This window comes from Agelaius phoeniceus, chromosome 8 (genome assembly GCF_051311805.1).
Source record: "Agelaius phoeniceus isolate bAgePho1 chromosome 8, bAgePho1.hap1, whole genome shotgun sequence".
Taxonomy (NCBI): Eukaryota; Metazoa; Chordata; class Aves; order Passeriformes; family Icteridae; genus Agelaius; species Agelaius phoeniceus.
Window position 1 is genome coordinate 23,058,886 of NC_135272.1, and position 6,115 is coordinate 23,065,000.

Sequence of the window (6,115 nt, forward strand, 5' to 3'; positions counted from 1 at the left end):
TGGAAAAATTGGGATTTGGGTTATCAGATCTTTGGGATAGTGAATGCATCTCAGGCTCTTGTATATGATGCTGACCTAACTCTGTACCTCAAATTTCAGATGTAATATAAGAGTGTTATTTTAATACATAACCTGTTTTCAGATTACCATTTGAAATGTCAAAGTCTAGGTCTACATTTTGTAAACTGAAACAGGCTGTTAACAAAGTGTCAGTGGGATGAAATTGATTCTCTGAAGAGAGCTACACTGGTGGCCCTTCTGGCTTGTTTGTTTTATTTTGTGTAAGTGTAGGCTTTGGTTCTGAAAACACAAGTACTTACCTCTTTGCATATGCGTAGTCCCACTGAAGTCTGTGGGGCCTCTGATAATCATTAAATTAATTCTCATAAGTGCTTCCAGACTTAGAGACTTGGATGGAGAAAAAAGGCAGTAAGAGCAGATTCTCATTTCTGACTTTCCATTAAATCATCCTGTGTGATTTCTGCTCATCCCCATGACATAATTCTGGGGTTTTTTTTCTCCTCATTTAGATGTATTGCTTTTGGTTTTGTTTGTTTTTTAAGATGGAAGCTCTTTAAACCTTGCTAGTTATTTACTTTGGGTTCAGTGTCTCTCACAAGGGAACCACCAATGTATTTTTTTCCCTTGGAAAAAAAAAAAATTAATTTTTCAATTTTGGACTAAAGGTTCATGTCAAAGATGAAATAAAAAATAATTATTTGTAAGCCATATTAAACATTGGCCATTAAAAAGGAAATTGAAACATGTCATGTCAAATATCTTGAGAGAGAAAGAAATGAAGGGAGGGAGTTGAGAGGCACATTCCTTGAAGTAACTAGAAAGAGTCTCCTGGTGAAATGGAGGCATCCTGGGGATCACTGACTTTAATTAAGTAGAAATGATCAAGGCACCAGGGTACTTCCGGGGGATTAATGACTGACTGGGAGACTTGATGGCCTCAGGCAAAGCTGTAGGCCATTAACCCCAACCAGTCCTCCGTTTTTCAGGAAGTGCCCTGTGCCAAGGTCATTTTTCCTAGTATAGCTAAGGATGGATCTCTTCTGTAGTCTCATGAGAGTCATGGAGTCCATGATTTTTGTGTTGTTTTTTTCCTCTTTTTAATATCTGACTTATGACATATGGGGATATTTTTATTAAATTGCTTGTGCTGTAGTGAGAGAATAGCTTGGTACTGTTCTGGTCCAAATTTTATGAAAATTAGCACATGAATAGCACGCATGCATATTAGCCAAATGAGCATCAAAGGATTAATCAATACCACAATTAGCACAAGGAGGTTCAGTACCATTGGATTATTAAATTTGATCCTAAGAATGACATTGCAGTCTTGAATAAAATTTTTGTTTAGTGAAAACAGTCTTGGATCTTTGTGGATGACTTGTACTTCTAGCATCCTGTGGCAGAGTTTCAGAAGTTGTTGTATGTCTTTTCATTTCCCTTTCACCATTGTTTTTCACAGTCTGAGGGATTGTGAAATGTGATCAAAACTGCCCTTTTCCTGAACCATTTCTTTCATCTGGGAGAAGGTACAACCAAGCAATATGTTTGTACTAGTAGCACAAACTGCCATTCTTCCTCTCTCCATAGTTCTTGGATTCTTCATGCCCAATAACTGCCTTGTCAAGGGCTTCCCATCCTATCACCCTACACTATGAGCAGGGACATAGGAAAATGTTGTCAGGGCTGACAGCCATGTTTAGGAAAGCATGGGAACATGTCCTCCTCACACTGAATCCCACCACATTGATAAAAATTACATTAGATATTACTGGACATTGTTGCAACTGGAAGGAAAAAATATTTCTATAAAATATGGCCCCTGTAGGCTTCCGAGACTCCAGTTCCTTGGTCCTGGTTATGGGGGAGAGGGGAGTTCAGTGTTGTGTGGGTGTGACCAGGTTGTTCTGTATACCAGGCACGTCATTGCTGGGGGTCATGATTTTGTTCAGAAAGGGCCAATTCTTCTTGCTGTGGCAAAGTGATGGCCATAACTCCTGCAGGCTCTGCCATCCCGCCAGTCCCTCCTTCTGTTCTCTCCAGAGAGCACCTGTGGGCTGCTGGTGCTGAAAGGGACAGCGGTGAAAACTCAATCACTCCTAGTGCTGAGGCAACAGCGCCAGCCAGGAGGTGGCTGGCAGGGCACGGGTGTTCTTTGCTGTTTGGGGCTGGGAAGTGTTCCCCACGTGAGTGAACTCCACCACCATATTGCCTTTGTTTCCAAAGGTGTGAGGGCGGTGGGCAGGAATGGTCACAGATTGCCTTTGTCTGGGGAAACCATGTAGGGGTGATCTGCATAGAGCAGCTGCTGTCTTGGTTTTGTTTACAGTGATGAATGTTTTACCATTTTGTGGGTAAAACACCTCTTTTTTTCTGTACTCTTGCTATTAATATTGCCATATTAATTGTTTATAATTATTGTTACTATAACTATATTGAGCATGTCTTATTCCATTGCTTTGTGGTTTTAGTAAATTGTTATCTCAGCCCATAGTCTCTCCTTTTTGTCCCTCCCTTATGGGAAGCGGCAGGGAAAGGGGAGTGGCCTTATTGTTTAATTTCCTGCTGGTGTAAAAACCAGCACAATCTCGTTTTACATCTTACTGAGCTAGGGACTTTGGGGTTGTGCATCTTGGGAGATGAGCCACGTAGCTAACCAGACCCTCAACCACGCTATCTACCCACCCCTTTACTGGAAAAACATCTTAGAAACAACTGCTAAAAATAGAATTGTTGATTAAAATAAATTAAACTAAAAAGCTTTTAAGCAATAGATCAAACTCTCCAGCTTTATGAGCTAAAGGTAATTAGAAGCTGTCCACTTAATACTCTTGACACAGAATACTGTTGCAGCCATGTATAATTTTATTGCTTGTCTACAGAGGTCAGAAGCAAGGAACAGACCCTGTGTCTCATTTAAACACTTCTACTTCAGCCACTGTTCCTATTCCATCTTATCTTGAATAGCTCACGCTGAAATCAATTCATAATATTTTGCTTGTTACACTAGGAGACGTTATCACTTAAAAAATGTGCCTTAATAGAAACTTGGAAAACTCTAACCAGCCTTCTGTACAATATACATTTGTCCTCAGCTCAGAGAGCAGCTCACCTGGAGAGGAGCCAGCAGGGCTGTGTCAGAGGAGGCTGCACAGTGGCAGACTGACAGATGCCTGCTCTTACCTGCCTGGAGCAGCCCATCGTCTGGGTGTCACCCTGTCCCCTGTATTTGTCTTTCCTTAACAGGCATGTTCTCTTTCTATGAGGCAGTGTATTCTTGGTCTCTTACTCTCTTTGGCCTTTCTTTCACATTTACATCTATTTACAAATGCTATCCTGGATGCTTCTGCAAAACCAAGTAAGAGTCTTTTTCTAATGACTGCATGAAGGTACAATGTTGGCAATCCATAAGGCCGAGTAGTTTAGCTATTTTAAAAATTAATGGTGACTTCCACAGATGGTTTCTATCTAAATCTTTCTGGTTAATTGGTTAGATAGATGCTGGATTTTGAATTATTATATGTAACTATTGGTGGGAAAGAAAGAATTAGCACTGCTACCATGCCTGCCATTTTTTGGCAGATGTGTGTCTAAGAGTAGAGAAGGAATCCTACTCCTTTTGTTTCTGAAAGAGCAGAGGCAGCAAGTGCCTGTGCTCTTCATAAGACCCATATCCAAGACACCAAGGGAGTTTTCTTGTTCTTTGTCTGGAGAACCCCTGAGGATGCTTCCTGCATTCTTTCACCTGACTCCATGTCAGGTGAGTGGGATGCTTGATTTTACATGTTAGGGTTGTGGAAGGCACAGGCAAAGTTTTCTTAACAAGAGAAGTAATGGATAAATAGATGCTTCCACTGTATTCAGGGGAGAGGATAGATATGTGTGTGATGAGGGGGAAAAATAGTTTGATGCAGTAACATATCAGAACAGTTACATTTTTAAGGTATCTTTAGTCTGAGGAGATCCAAAAGCTTTTCAGCCTGTTTGCCTGGTACTGAAATGAAACTTTTTGGACCAAAAGTTATGTTAGTAGCACCACTATCTGCGACATTTTTTTTAGAGGAAAAGCAAAGAGTAACTTCTCCAGTTTAAACTGCAGGGGGAATTTTAGGTATGCAGGATGTAATTACCAGAACTGGAATTTGGCCAGTTCGCTGTGATTAATTTAACACCCGTATTCTTGTTAAAATTGCCATGGATTTTTTGATGATCAAAACTGGTTAGGAGTGGGCTTTGGCTTTCTGTTTCACCTACCATAATTAAATGCAAAATACCAAGAAAGTCACCTACGTTATTTCATTTGTTCAAATTTTGAACAAATTTTTTTTCATATTTGATTTGGCTGATTCCACCAGCCATTGATGCGGAATTGCTTTACAAACAATTCAAATATTTCAATTAGAATTTTGTTTTGTAAAATTACAATAATTTTGTGCTTTTATTTTATATTTATATAATTCATTTATTTATTTTAAGGAAGCAGAGTTGTTGTAAGCATTACATTACAGTGATTCTGCTTCTGTGAAAAGCTTGTGGGTTTGTAGGTGCCATTGCCCCATACTAATATGAAATGTAGTTGTAATGACGTGTATGGGTTGTGTTTCTGAACAGCTGTATGTTTTACGTAAGGTATATTCCTGAGTCACCTTATTCTGATGTGTTGTAAAATACTCCCCAAATCTCAACATTGATACTACCATTTTATGTATAGCTTACTGATAATATTGATGAAAATCGGTTTTATTTAGGGTTTCTCCACAATTGGCATCAGTCAAAATGAGTGCCTTCAGATTAATGCTATAGAAGCAGAGGACTGATAAAGCCCATTGAAATTGAGTTTTCTCCTTCCAGAACAATTGAATTCCATTTTCCCAAGCAGACTGATTCCTTCCAGGATTACTGGCACTTGAAATATCACAGCTAAGTTCTATGGAACCAAAACTCTGACCCAGCAAGCAACATTTGAATTTGAGCTGGATACTACAGATCAGAGGTTTATTTAAGAGATACAGCCATTAATCACCTCTACCACGTACTCGCTTTTGTAGTGTCTGTTCTGAAGAAATAGGCATCTGGAGAAATACTCTGAAGCATGTTTTATAATTTAGAAGAGAAATTGGAAGATAGCTTTTTCCTCCTTAATATTCTAATGAGATTTGGTAGTTTAACCAGAGATGCAATACAAAAGCATTTATGGTTCATGTTATATTAATAGTGTGGCCTGATTATCAAAAACCATTACTCGTGGTTATCTTGCACAGGCTGAACTGAGCTGCTATAAGTCAGACAGACTGTCTGTACACAGTATGTTCCATGTTTATGATTAGAGTATTTTAATGTAAAAGGAAATTTCTAAAAATATTTTCTTTTAACAATTGGATTTATTATAAATACGTGCACTCAGAATTGCTGTTCTGTGTGCAAGGAAAAATCATAAAGAAACTAGACACTCAACATGTCACTAATCTTTCCTGACTCTGTTTTCTAATGGACAGTTTTGGTCAGATATAGGGGTCTGAATTTTGAAACAGATGTACTGTTTACTTCATTCTTGGCAGAGACACAATAAGCTGCTTGCTTTTCTTCACTGTTTTGTTTTGATTTGTTTTCTCTCTTAGTGATGTGCCTCATGGCTCCTTTTTTATTGTAATGATACTGTATTATATACCACAGCATTTCCCTATGGACTAAAGTCATTGTTTCGAAGTTCTTTGTAGAGATGCATGCATTTAGGATTTTTTCCCAGCAATGATTTCATTTGTTGTAACCTCTAATGCTAATGCTATTGTGGTTGGCTCTTTTAATTTAGTGCTCCCTTACTGTGATACTTTCACAGGGCTTGTTTGTATTTGTAGAAAGAGAGTAAAAGAAAGAAAAAGAAAGAGCTTCTAATAAGGTATGGGCTTGGTCCCAATACTGATTTTCTTGTCCTGGTTATTTGTTTTTATTACATGTGCTAGTCCAATAGGGATGTGACAAATGCCATGTGCCCTTACTATCCAAAGCACATGGGAATAGGTTAATTCATATGTTCCAATGCAGCCCTGTAATTCTTTTGAAAACATAAATATAAGAAATACATATATGGAGCTGTCCC

At 38.6% G+C, this 6,115-nt stretch overlaps 1 protein-coding gene across 1 annotated transcript in view; it reads left to right on the top strand.

Moving 5' to 3' along the window:
• Nucleotides 1-6,115, top strand: part of LOC129123892 (uncharacterized) — a 478,567-nt gene that overhangs the window by 351,949 nt on the left and 120,503 nt on the right. The gene's annotated exons all lie outside the window — the stretch shown is intronic.